Genomic DNA, 14,579 nt, shown 5'->3' with positions numbered 1-14,579 from the left:
AAATCGATCAAAAAACTTTCAGAGAAACCTCGTAAAATAACTTTGAAAATTCAGAAACCTTGGAATTAATTTTCAAAAAACCTTTGGCAATCCTGATAAAATCAATAATAAAAAAATAATCTCTTGGCAAAGAGTAACCAATATAATTAAAAATAATTGTTTTAATAACTTTGCAACTTCCTGGCATAACGTAATATGCAGTTATTTGTCCTCGTTATTTAAGAACATGTATTTGTTGTTACTTATTTTGGTTAGTAATACCTAACTAGGTTAGTTTACCTAACCACTATAGACAACATCTTATATCAAAAATGGAATTAAAATCTGATTGCGATAAAAAAGGTGAATCAACACATAAGTGTTAAGTTGTCAAATATTTGCTGAAAAATAAAGTTTTGCCGTTCTTGAAAACGTGAAACTAAGTTAAATAGTGTTTTAATAGCAGAACTTTAAACGAGGGTTTTAAAGTTGTTATGCTGCATTTTATGTATGAGTTATAAACGGTTCATTTTAACATTTTTATTGTAAGCAGGGTTGCCACTCGGTCAGGAAAAATTTGAAAAAATGACAAAAGTCAGGAAAAATGGGGGGTTTTGAAAATAAATCAGGAAATTTGATAAAATTAAAAAAAAAGGTCAGATTTTGTCAGTTTAAATTTACAAAATTCCTTGTTTTCCAAAGCCTTCAAATGGTAAAAATTAATTAAAAGTCCTTTAAAGTCAGAAAAAAATTCCAAAATTTTCCTAGGAATTTACAAAAGTATTTAATTTTATTTCCAATGCCTTCATCTGGTATAAATTAGTAAAATATCCATTACAAAACTGCAAAAATTTTCTATTAACATATTGAACAAGCAGATTTTCTGAGCTTTTTAGTATTGATGATCTGTAGCAAGGACACCTCCATAGTGAAACTGTGATATATACAAAAAGTTTATCTAGCATAATTTTAGAATCAAAGTGTTTTTTGTTCAAGTAAATAATTGAGTTCTATTGAGTTCTTTATAACTAAGCAGTTAGTTTAGTATTTTATGTAACATGTTTATGTGTATACTTTACCTCTTTATATTTTTTTAAAAGTTGTTTAGATTTATAAAATAAATTTTAGCAGAGGTATACGCCAAGATTAAGTTTATTTGTATTTTTTGTAGAGTAACTTAAGTTTTTAAAGTAAATAAGAGTATATTTATCTGTTACAAATTTTATACTAAATGATAAGAGGAAATATTTTTAAAATGAAAGTAAAAATAAATGAGTGCTAAAAGAAAAGAAATGAAGCCCACAAGTTGTGGCTTGATTAGAGAAAAGATTCTTCTCAACAAGTGTAGGGACAGCAGATGAGAGCGATTTAAATAAAAAGAGGCAAATGATTTTAACTGCCAAGAAAATGAAGCGTAATGCAGTTCAGATGAAGGAAACCATATTTTCATTAGATGAATAGGTTGAAGTGCTCAAAAAAAACAGAGAAAATAAATTTTAGTACATACATTTAAAAGAACAGTATTTGATTAAGTTCCTTATTGTTTTAATGTTTCAAATGTAAAAGTTCGTTATTGTTTTAAGGTTTGAGTTGTGAAAGTTCCTTATTGATTTAAGGTTTTAATTGTTAAAGTTCCTTATATGTCGTTTCGTTTATTTAGATACATTTATGCTAGGAAATTCTAAAAAATTGTGTTCTTTATTGTTTTAAGGTTTCAACTGTAAAAATTTGTTATTGTTTTAAGATTTTAGTTGTGAAAGATCGTTATAAATTCAAGGTTTTAATTGTAGAAGTTCCTTATATGTCGTTTGTTTATCTAGATATATTTATGCTAGGAATGCTAAAAATTTGTGTCTTTTTTCAGACAAGCTGTGTTTAAGGTAATAATACAACTATTTTGCTGATAGAGCTGTTTATTACAAACATCAATCATACACAGATGGTTTAAGTGATGTACTGGAAGTTTGATGATAGAATTCAGCAAAAACACTGTTGTTTTTAACCTGTATTAAAATTAGATTGGAAGCTTTATATAATTTCAAGTGTTGGTTTATGTATTTTAGAATAAGTTTAATTTAACAGTTTGATTTAGAAAAGTCAGGAAAATTTTGGTAAAAAGTCAGGAAATTTTTCTCAGCTTGATCAGTGGCAACCATGTGTAAGTCACTAGTCTAAAAGTACTTTAATAAAAAAATTGTGGACTGCGGGTGAACGACTATTCAAACTTGGATGATTCAAATTCGACAAATAAATTTCTTAAAAAAAAATTAAGGGCTAAAACTCAAAAAATAATGTTAATTCAAAATAAGATTAAAACTATTGTGGTCTTATTTATATCTAAAAGCCATTTTTTTGCTAAATTATGCTAAATTGATATTAATAAGACCTCCACATGTTTATTTTCCAATATATGACAATTTTTAAGATATGGTCTCTTAAGTATTTGAAAAAAATTGCTTGTATGAATAAAAATTTTCGGAACTTAAATTTTTATGTTACAATAGACTGCCAATATAGATACAAGTCTTACGTAGGCCACAATTTTTCAAATACTTGCAGTAATTAATAAAAAAGTACTGTTTTAAACTACTAGTTTAGTATAACGAGCACCAAGTTTTTTCGTGCACCAGGTCCTAGGATCAAATATTTCGAGTGTTTTTTAAATACTTTTGTAAAAAAAAGAAAAAAAAAATTAAATACTAACTATTTATTTAGTGCCTAATTGTAGGTTTCAAGCATGTTGTTTTGTTTTAAAATGGTATGCATTTTTTTACTGAAACGTACATTGCAGGCCGAAGTTTGCCGAACTCATGATAGCTGAAGAAATAAAAATATTGGATTATAAAAACTAAAAAAAAAATCACTACAAAAACATGGTATCGAATTTAAGTATTTCAGAGTTAAGAGTAAACTGGAGAAGCTACTAAATCATCACAAATATTAGTTAAAAGAAATAAAAATATACATTTAATCAAAACTTTTCCCTGTGACCGAAAAACACTATGAAAGTAATGAATTAATAGTTTACAGCACTATTTTTCAATTGAAAAACAGGATGTGAGCTGAATGTATGCTATCTGTAGAGCATAAAAACAGATCGAATAGCTTGTTATAGTTCTTAATAAATGTGAACAGAAAAAGAACAAATGAATAAAAAAACTGAAGGAACCTAAGGAATCTTAAGAATCATCTTTCTCATTAGCGATGACTGTTTCGGAATTTCAAAACAAAAAAATTAAATTCTAAAAACAATATTTCAATGTCGCCATATTTACCAAAGTTTCTAGATAATTCAACGAGTTTAATACCAGACATATCACTGTTTTTACCTGCTAACGTTTCGAAGACAGTATGTTAAGAATTTAAAAGTGTTCCAAAAAATCAATATTATAATTAATTGATTTATTGACAACTGTTGTCAACTTTAGTTAAAATTGGTAATGGAGATAGAAATTCTTTAGTTTAAGTCAATTATACATTCACAACTATTTGAACTGTAGCACTCAAGCATTTTACTAGCTATCAGGTAAAAAACAGCTGCTTCGAAGAACCTTTTTTAACATTGGGACATAAAAAAAAACTATTATTTAACTCAACAAAATACGTTTCGGCTTCAATCTAAAAACATAGCATTAATTTTTCAAAAGCAACCATTAAGTTCATCACTTCCACGTATGCATTTATGACCAAAAAATTGATGAGAAATAATTTTGTATTTTTAAAAGGCAGAACTGTATGAATAAATTTTACGACATTGTGTTTGGCACTACGAGCTTTTTGAATTAAAATCTGAGGGTCAGTTAGTAAACAAAAAAATATGGCTGACTTTTAGGATCCTTGTACTAGAACTGCTACTATATATATATATATATATACTTTCTTTAGTTTGTGAAAATTCATAAAATACCACATTGAAAGCTTTCAAAAAGTTTAAGTAGTATGAAGCCTGGAAGCAGTTTGATGAAGAATTTACTAACTTTTATGTTACTTCTGAAAATAGTTAAAAGTGTGTAAAAATTAAAAGTTAATCTTTAAAGTTTATATCTTTTATGTGGTAGTTATACAAAGCTTGTCAAAATTTAGTTTATATTTGTTTTAAAAATAGTATATTATAATTCCACAACTTCCAATAGATGTTTGTAAAACAAGATGAAGCAAACTTATAAAAAAAGAAGCTGCATTAACTCAAACTTTCTAAGCTTCAGAGATTTTCAAACAGTTTTAAATTATATGTTTAGCGATTCAACTACAAAATTTTAGTCTTAAGAATGGCGTAGATATCTTACACTCGCCCTTGGGTCAAGGTTTAAATAACAAAGCAATTTCTTAATAATAACAACTTTGGTCCTCTCGTCAGTCTTACTGAGTTTTTGAGAGCTGTTACTTAATTGTTTTTTTCTTTTTCAGTATATGTACAGCTAGGAACTTTATGTGAAATGTTTATGCGTTCTAGATTTATATAAAACATATGCATGTCATTCACTTAGCAATAGTTATTAAATAAAACAGTACAACTACTATTACTTTACTATTATTTGAACGCAGTCTGTAAAACAAGTAATTAAGGCATAATATTGTTATTTTTGTTTGTGAATTTGCTTGAAAAATTAAGTTGTATAAACCAGCGTTCACTTAATCTACTAATATGGTAGTTTGGATGTGGTTTGATCTGTATTTTAAGCAAATTAATAATAAAAAAAAACAAAACGAAACAAAGTTTATAAAACTTTAAGTTTTGTTAAAGATAAAATAAATACTTTTAAACAATATTACGTGAAATTTTTTATGCTAAAATAAAAAAAAATAGAGAAAAAGAGCTTACCATAGATATTAAAAACGATACTTAAAATAGTTTGAAAAAGAATTTTTCTAATCCACTGTTGTTAAAAAAAAAGAATTAAACGCACAACATAAGTTTTCTTAGAGGACAATTTATAATAATTTGTATTTTGTAGAAATAGTAATAGTTGAACATAGTACTTTTAAAGTTCTGAGTTCTCTTTGATTAAGTATCGAAGAAAGCAAGAAGTAAAAGTAAAGTTTAAATATTTTCTTAAAACTAGTGATCTACTGGATCCACTATTTAGGATCCGGTCAGATCCGGATCTTTATTGATTTAAGAGCCAGTGTGCGAACCTTCTATTTCCTTACAGTGCAAAGTTCGGTGTTTGTACTCAAAGCTTTCATCTAACCAATGCGCTGTTAAAGAAAGATATGATGTCTTTGTCTTCGAATTTTTCCATATGTCACTTCTAAATGACAAAAACGAAGCTTCTAAAAACTCAGTTTATATTATTATCTTCAAACATTTATAAGTCTGAGGAAGCATTGTACCAGTAAAGTACTTAGAATCAAGTAACTTGGCTCTAAAGCAGCCAACGGGTCTATGAAACCTTGATCGCTAGTAATTGAAAAATGGTTGGTTGTCCTTAGCAACAGTGTTCATATTTTTAATGAATTTTGATTGCTTTTGGATCCGGTATTTTCTATTGTTTTACAGGGCGATAACTCTTAATACTGGCTTAGTTCAAAACATAATCAAATTTCATAATCTATGTATATAAGACTAAAAGAAGCTGATCGCAGAAAACAAAGTCTATCCAAACTAATTGGATCCGGGTCTCTTTTAAATTAGGATCCAGCCGGATCTAGATCCGGTAGATTACTAATTAAAACTAATAATTTTACATTTGTTGTCATTTAACGAAAAATTTAGCTTAAATATTAATATGTGACTAAGAATAGACAGAAAATTCTTGATTAATTTTAAATATTATACTAAACAACTTGTTTGATTATAGAAGTTTGAAGTTAAACTTAACCAAATATTTTATTGTCAAATATTTTATTGTCAAATATTTTATAATAAGTGTTTCTAAAAGTTGAGAATAACCCACAGTTTGCTTCAGAAAAGTAATTTTAGATGATTTGAAAACTTTTATATTGCATCTTACGATGTTTTTATACCTTCAAAACAAATCATAGTTTTGATTACAGTATTCTTTTTTTTTGTAATTATTTAGTTTACATTTTTGTATAAAAAAATATAATTTAATACTGAATAATAATTGTTTAACTTTATTAATAAATACTTTAACTATACTTCTTATGTCAGCCTTTTTAAAAAAATCCAAGACAATCTGTATTAATTAAAAGTCGTTTTTCTATTGCAAAATATTTATTTGTAGTACAATGTTTTCATCTGTATCAGTTATAATTTAACTTTGAAAATTTATAAAAAAAAATGTAGCAATCATAGTTATGTATTTTTTTTATTTTCAGCAAGAAAATAAATTTTTTAAAAATAACATAGCCAAATTCTATAAATTTAAATTTTTTATGTTTAAGAGTTTTTTTTCACTTACAAAATAAATTTTAATTTCACTTTTAATTACATTACTTAACAACTTGTTTATAAAGTTTATATGCAAAATAAAGTTTAGATCAGAATAAAGCAAACAGGGCATTATCTTGTTTTTTAATTAGTCAAAAATATTTTTAATAAGTTTTACAGTTTCCAAGTAAGTTATCAGATAAGTCAAAAAAAAGTGTTTTATTAAAACCAATGTTGAAAAATAACTAGTTTTGAAAAGAGATGAATCGTCGTCGGTTTGTATTAAATTTTTATCATTAATTATATACAAAATACAAAGACAAAAACTTAATCACAAACAATAATTTGGAATTTTAAGTCGGGTTGTAAAAAAAAACTAGTGTATATGGTATTACTGTTCGTATGAACTCGATAAACTTTTTGATTTATCTAAATACTAATATGACATTGATTAGAAAATGTAAATAATTAGCAGCAGTCAAGTTAAACAAGTAAAAACTCAAGCTTTAAAAGTATCAAAATAAGTCAATGAAAGTTTTTACATGCATAGGTGCTTTAAACAACTAAGTTCTAATATTTTTTCACGAAATCAATAGTCTAAGTTTTACGCTAATATACATGAGTAGTAAAAAAATAACTTTTTTATTTTTTCAACTAACGCTATCATTAAACCAAACTTAAAAATTTCCAAAAATATTTAAAGTTCGTTTAAACGTTTTAAATTAATAAAAAATATATAAATATTTCTACGATATAGCTAGGTAGTATAATAACTTTTAATTTCAATTAAAACGTTTGTTTTCGTATAAACTGTCGTTTAAATAAAACCATTTTTAAGTGTACCACAATTTTTGCAATTGAAAATAGTTACTAGTTACATCACTAAACTTTGCTTAGAAGTTGAATAGTAGTTTTAAACGTTAAAACATATTTTGACAATCTTAAATAGTTTTAAAAATAAATGCGAGATAGGACTGGTATGTTTAATAAACATATATTGATATTTTTAAGCTTTTTTATATTAGAGATGCTTTTTTTCACGATAGAAATTTTAAGGTTCAAAGTGGTTTAATAAAGACTTAAAGGTATAATCATAGAACTAATTAAGTTATGTTCTAAAATAACAAAGTTCTTAAAAATTAAACTAGGTAGCTAATTTTATTCCGAAGTCTAAAACAGACAAAGCTTCGTTTTAAGTGTCACTTTTTATTCTCAAATGAACATTTAAAACAGTATACAAACACTAGATGAAATTTTAGTTCCGGTCAGCACATTTTACAAGACACGGGGCAGTTTCTCTTCATAAAGTTCAAAGCTTTTTCATTGTCACTCGTGCAGTAACCGGCTCTCGCGTACCCGGGACAGAGGTTGGTTTTGCTGGCGTGTCCGCAGATCATACGGTGCTTGTCTTTGCATTCTGTAAAAGTGGTTTGAAAGTTTACAAAATATTGATTTTAGTATGATATGTTTAAGTTTTATATAGTTTAAAAAAGTACCTATGTTCCAAGCTGTCAGAGACTAAAGTCATGTTTGCAAAACTGTCTAAAAAAATCTATTTTATCGTGTTGTTTTCTACGAGCTGTAAACGTTAACTTATTTTATTAACAGAAGTTGTGTTTGAAAAAATAGTTTCTTTTTGAAGACTATTTGAAAACAATTGTACTATTATCAGAATTGAATTTAATGTTGAATTAGAACTGCTTAAAAAAGTTCTTAACAATGATAATACTTAACTTGAACTCTCTATTTTTTGTAAGTTTATTGCTATAGGTATTAGGAAGTGTTTTTTATTCTAACGTTTAAAAGGTTAGCGTTAAAGTATTTTCTCTATTTTAGGTTTATTCTTCCAAGTACCAGGTAAAACGATGACATATTATAGATGGTTATGATGCATTTAAATGTCAAAAACAAAATCGTCTATCAAAACTAACCAACACATTGCATTTCTCCGTTAATTTCAACTTCAAACTGGTTGTCCTCACAACTGTGTTCCGAACGGGACACTGCGAACAAGGCGAAGAGGGCGAGAATTGCTAAGACCTTCATGTTTTTCTCTTTGCAACGAACTTGACAGCTTTGAATGCTTGAAGCGGCCTGTTGGTGGTTTTATACGAACTTTGTGAACTGGCCGGAAGGCTTTTAGTGTTACGTCATAATAACAACCACTGTACACAAAACGCACCTTAACTATTCATGCTATTTAGACGGGTTTAATTGAACATAAATAATTTCAGCTTAGGATTGCAGATTACCTTAGCAATAATAAGATTGTCACGTATATAAGTGCCTAACATTTGAAGTACATATTGCACCATCTTTGTAAAACTTTGCTGTTTATGTTTTGGTCGGATAATCGCGATTATGTATTTGGTTATTAAGTAATAGGGCGTGTCGACTTTTTAAGAATTTAAATTGATTAAAAAACATGTTTTGCATAGCTAGACTCAGTGTGCGTTTTTGTCTAGACACCTTCGGAGGTCAACTTACCAGTAGATTTAATAACATCTAAGCTCAGCAGTTAATAATCAAATTTCAGATTTGTGAACTAAATACATTAAACGAAACATAATAGTTACCGACAGAAGTGTTTTATATAATTAAAAAATAATAATTAAAAGTTATGTAAAAACATTATAGCAAACTAAATTTTTACTTATTGTAAGTTTAATAAAGAAAACAATTTTTTGCGAGAAAATATAAGAAGGTTAAATCAAATAAATAAAAAGCACTTGAACGTTAAAATATAACTCTAGTTATACATATTTTATGCATTTTGATATTTGTAATATAGTTTTTCAAGATGTAGTACTTTTTTTAGTTTTTTCTCCCTGTTTGTCCTGACTAAACGCAATAAACTTTTTATCGGTAAAATGTTCTTCTACGAATCAATAATTTTATTAATAATAAAATTCATTGAAATTTTAGAAACAATATTAAAAAATTAAAAACGACTTTTTTAACTTTATTAATTAATCAATTTTTTTATAAAAATATCTTTTTTTGTTTTTAGCTCATTAGCCAGTTATTCTAAAAAATAAGTACATTTTTTTCTTTTAGAACAAAGTTATACTTACACAATAAAAAGATATGAATGACATTATTATGAATAGCAGTTTTACAATTTTTAACTTGTACAGCTTTGGTTTAATATTTTATAAGTTATATTTTATTTTATATTAAAAAATTTAAGAAGTAATTTTTACAAAAGTAAAGTTAATGTATTTTGTATATTTTCTTTCTAATTAAATAGAAAACTTTCTAAAAAAAATCTCTTTTAAGTTATTTTTAGGTTTACATGAGTTTTAAACTTTTATTGGTCATAAATAACTGGTTTAATTGAACTGATATTAAATTTAAAACTTTGCATATAATTAAAACCATGTAGCAATTTAAAGTGAACGCATTTACTTGATGTTCCAGAAAACTAAATTAAAACACTTTTAGTTTTCCTACAATATAAAAACATTCCTTTTAGCGTTTAATAATGCTAAACTACAGCAAAATTGATCAAGACAATGTATTGAATTTTTAAAACCGTTTAAAAACTTCATTAAACTTTTATAAACTATTGTGCTTTGGTTTTAAATTTGAATAGATAGTTTTATTTTTCTTTGTAAAGTTCGACGGCACACACTTAAAACTTTTCCAAAATTATACCAAACCAATTTAAATACGCAAAAACTTATACAAAATTTAGTACAACAGCGTATTTGTCTTCTGTAAGTAATAATTTAGTAATATTGTTTTGTTATACTATTTGAAAAGCTTTTGTTACATAAATTTAAAAGACCTTTTTTTATTACTAAAAGTTTTAAGTATTAATTTTGATCACTTTAAAAACAACTGAAGTTCTGTGAAAAAACAGACTATATATTGAGTTTGTATTTAACTACAATCCTAATAGTTCGTGTAACTTTACATCTGATGTATCTACTGATAAGCTATCAAACGCTGAAAAAAAAAGCTTTAAATGCTTAAACTTTGTTTATAAAACTTTTATAAGAAGTTTAAAATCGATTGAAAGTATGCTTCTAGCAGAAAAGTTATCACAAAAGTTTTAAACAAACTTTTTGCACTGACAGTTTTATATTGAAACATTCTTTTTTACAAACTTAGTATAGAGGTAAATAATTTTTAGCTATTATTTTAAGATCATAACCAAAAACAATTATGTAAACACAAAACATTCTAATCTATGTTTAGTTAAAAGAAAAAGATTATTTAAAAGTATAAATAAATAATTGTGCTTAATCCATTCTTCAAATAAAAATTAGGATAACAAAGTAGAAGTGAATATAAACTACTTAAAAAACTAGACGATTTAAACTCAATATACCAATTTTTGTGTATATGGCTGTGATGTTGCTTTTGAAATCTAATATGACTGGTTGATGTCTGTTATTCAAACACTTTTTTTTGCTGATTGTTGTGAGTGATATGTTCAAGTTTAATTCAAACTAAAAAACGTAGATTAAAAGTTTATCATTTTAGGTGTAAAAAATAAAGCTTTTTTAAACATAAAAGGTAATATCAAACAACAAAAGAATGATAACTTAAAAAAAAAGATTTTAGTTTTAAGTGTAGAAATTAAATTTATACCGTAGGAAAACTTAAAATTTTAAAGTGTTTTAACTTATTTTTCTGAAACATCAACTAGATGCGGTCACCTTAAATTGTTACATAGTTTTAATTATATACAAATTTTAAAACTTGATATCAGTTCAGTTAAACCAGTCATTTTCGACCAATAAAAATTTAAAACTCATGTAAACCTAAAAATAACTTTAATGAGATTTTTATTAGAACGTTTTCTCTTTAATTAGAAAAAAAATAATCAAATTACATTAACTTTACTTTCCTAAAAATTACTAATTAGATTTTTAATTATAAAACTAAAATAAAACTCAAAGTTATTATTAAAACAATGCTGTACAAGTTAAAATTGTAGAACTAACATTATTCATAATAATGTTATTCATATCTTTTTTTTGTGTAAGTATAAACTTTTGTCGATAAGAATAAAATTGTATTTAAGTTTTATACCTATTGATTAATAAGTTAAAATCAAAAAGATATTTTATGAAAAAAAAAGTTTGATAGATTTAAGTTAATGAAAATAAAAAAGCCGTTTTCTATATTTTAAGATTGTAATTAATATTTTTTCCATACTTTTATTTTTAAGTAACTATTTATGTTAGTAAAATTCTTAAAAATAAATACAAACAAACAAATTACTCAAGTTCTTAAAAAAGTTATGCTTACTTATTTTACTCTAAATATAAGTCTACGCTATACACAATTATATTCTAAAACTATAATAAAAAAATAGTAAAAAAAGGTTAATCTTTTTAAAGCCACAAACCACAAAAAATTTTGCTAGTGATAATTGATAATTTTTATTAAGAAACTTAAAAACTCAATACATAAAACACATACATTTAACACTTTGGAACAATTTCATTGTACTCTTTCTAGAAGGTTTGTTCATTTGATTAATATCTAGCTAGGTGTTCCTTTTATTTAAAAAATTGTTAAAATTATCAAAATAAATTTTAAATAACTAAACTGAAAACTTTTTTGTGCCCAGGTTTGTGATGGAGAATTTACTGGAATTTTTTGTTAACTGAGTATAATAAAGATGTACAGTATACAATAAATTTAATTTAATTTATAAATGTAAACATACACATAAAATATTTAGAAATAAAACTAGTACGGTTTTAAAGATGTTTTTTTAACGTTTTGATAGATATAACCATCTTCTTTTTGATTTCCAAATACTTTTATAACAAAGAATAAAAAAATTTATATTTATAGCTTTGACTTACTGTAACTTACTACTAAACTGTGTTGCAACGTATAAAAAGAAAAATTACAAAATTATAGTATCTAACAAATTTAGAAGTACTATTTAATGACAAGTCATTGACAAATACTTATAAAAAATATGTTTAAAACTACCCGTTAATGACTTGTTTAAATTAAAAAAAAACTTCAAGTTTTAATAAACCTTTTGCATGAATCAATTTAAAATTAATAAAAAGAAAATAAAACTGTTAGCTTTAAGTAATAGAAATGTCTTTATTTAAACTAAACTTTGTAAAGGTAATTGTTAGAAAGTAGAAAGTAAAAAAAAAGTTTGAATCAAATGAAAATTTGCACAGTAAATATGATATTTATAAAAAAGTTAATTCAATTTAATTTTTAGTTATAAATTGATAAAAAAAAAAACTTAATTTATAAACTTAATAGTCTTTTCTATTAAACTAGCGCAATTTTGTAAAAACTTAAAATTTTTAATTATATTTTTTCGTGTAGTTACATTTATGCGCATTTTACGATAATTAGTTTTATTTTAATCTACACTAACTTATAAGTTTACATACTACTAAACATGCATTGTAAAGTTTCAAAATTATTTTTTAAATTTCAATGTAAATCATTAAGGAAATGGGAAATATACAAGTTTGTTAATCCTGTTGTCAAATAAACTTGGAAAAAGCTAAAAATAAAAAAAAAGTTGGCATCTTTCAAATTTTACAAAAAATATTTTTTAATTCATCTCAGGAATAAATTGTTTGATTGATTATTGTGTCTAAATTTACTTTTTATGTCAGAAAAGATATATAATTAGTTGTTGTTTGTAAATAAAAAGGCAATACAAGTTCACTAAGTAATTTGATCTTAACAAGAAACACTTTCGTAATAGATCAACTACTTAAACTTGAATAATGTTAAGTTTAAAAGAGTTCTAAGTTTTTCAAAACAAAAAGTACTTTTGTAAGTTTTACTACATTACTATAACAAACTAGTTTGTTAATTTTCTAAATAACAACGAACTACAAGACACTTTTTTCATTATACCAGGCAAAAATTAAAAAATATTAAACATTATACAGGTGATAGTAGGAAAAAAAAATTGATAGATTATTTTGAAAACTTAAACGTTTAATAAAATGTAAAATGCCTTTTATATAAAGAAAAACAGCAGATATATATCCTGAACAAACCTTAAAATATTTAGTTTCTTAGTTTAGTGATTTAATTATAAGGTTAAAAAAAATAAGGTTAACAAAAGCATTACAATCTCGTAAACAATGCGGATATTTTTGTATAGTTTTTGTCTTTATAACTTAACACTTAATTTAAACTCTACTATACTGAATTATAAAACTTAACATTAATTAATATGTTTAGTTTTATTATTAATTAACTTTAAAAGTACAAAGGTTAGGTTTTTAACTAAGTAAACGAGTAGTGAATCAAGTCTTAAATTTAAATGTTCTGACAACTAAATTTTTGAGAACAAAATCATTTAAGAACGAACTAAAGAGTTGAAGCTGTTAAACTAAAGCATGTAGGTAAAGATATCAATATTTTGTCAATGTATAAACTAATTCAGTTTGACATATTTAAACTTGTTTATATGCAGCGTATCTTAAAATGAAAACAGCTTAATAATATCAAATTAACATTAGTTCTCCTGACTGCTTAGGAGTTCTATATAAAAAAGTGTCAAAGTTTATACTGGTGGAGATAAATTGACCAATCTGTTATGTCAACTTTGTTTAAACTAAATAACTTATGTAATCTTATTTTGATAATTTTATCTATAAAAAATAGATAAACATCTAGATTTATCATTAGTCTTAGTTTAAATTAAAACATTTGAAAATAAGTTAATAAATAAAAAATGATATGTTTTGAATTTAATTTAAAATAAACCTTATATATACAAAAACCAATCTTTTTTCTGATAGCTAACTTTAGTAAAAACCTTATAGTTTTTAAAGTTTACTGTTGTATAGTGTTTATTGACAAATTAAAATAAACTGTTTGCAGCGAAAAACAAAAACTAATTAGTATAAAAATTTATTTTACTTAACATTATAAAATAAGTATCCTGTAAAATTTTAAAATATAATAACTAATATTTGTAGCAAATCGTTTTGACAAATAAAACTACAGTTTAATTTAACTTTTTAAGATTAAAATAACAGATGTTATGCTAATTAACTGTTTTCCAAGGTTGGTAGGTAAGCTTTTATTTTTCGAAAAAACTTCATAGTTTGAAAATGTGTTTTCTTAAGAGGTAATAATAACTGTCCTGGACAAGACGTTAAAAGGTATCCGTGACGTACGACTCGATAACCAAAAGGTTCTTCGTGCACCAGGTCCTAGGAGAAAATATTTTGAGCATTTTTTTTGTCACTCAACAGACTACAGTATAATTAAAACTATAACGTTTGTGTTAAATGGTTTTGTG

At 24.9% G+C, this 14,579-nt stretch overlaps 1 long non-coding RNA gene across 1 annotated transcript; it reads right to left on the bottom strand.

Moving 5' to 3' along the window:
- Positions 1–7,092: 7,092 nt before the first annotated feature.
- LOC145837037 (uncharacterized) lies at positions 7,093–8,386 on the bottom strand. The gene is made up of 2 exons (XR_014369899.1): positions 8,245–8,386; positions 7,093–7,730 (listed from the first exon to the last, which is right to left on the bottom strand). It is a non-coding gene; the product is annotated as an uncharacterized LOC145837037 (long non-coding RNA).
- Between the last annotated feature and the right edge of the window lie 6,193 nt (positions 8,387–14,579).

This window comes from Thalia democratica, chromosome 5, assembly GCF_965202585.1.
Source record: "Thalia democratica chromosome 5, ktThaDemo2.hap1.1, whole genome shotgun sequence".
In the NCBI taxonomy this organism is placed as follows: Eukaryota; Metazoa; Chordata; class Thaliacea; order Salpida; family Salpidae; genus Thalia; species Thalia democratica.
The sequence above is the reverse complement of the archived record's forward strand: the minus strand, read 5'-3'. Positions and strand labels throughout refer to the sequence as shown.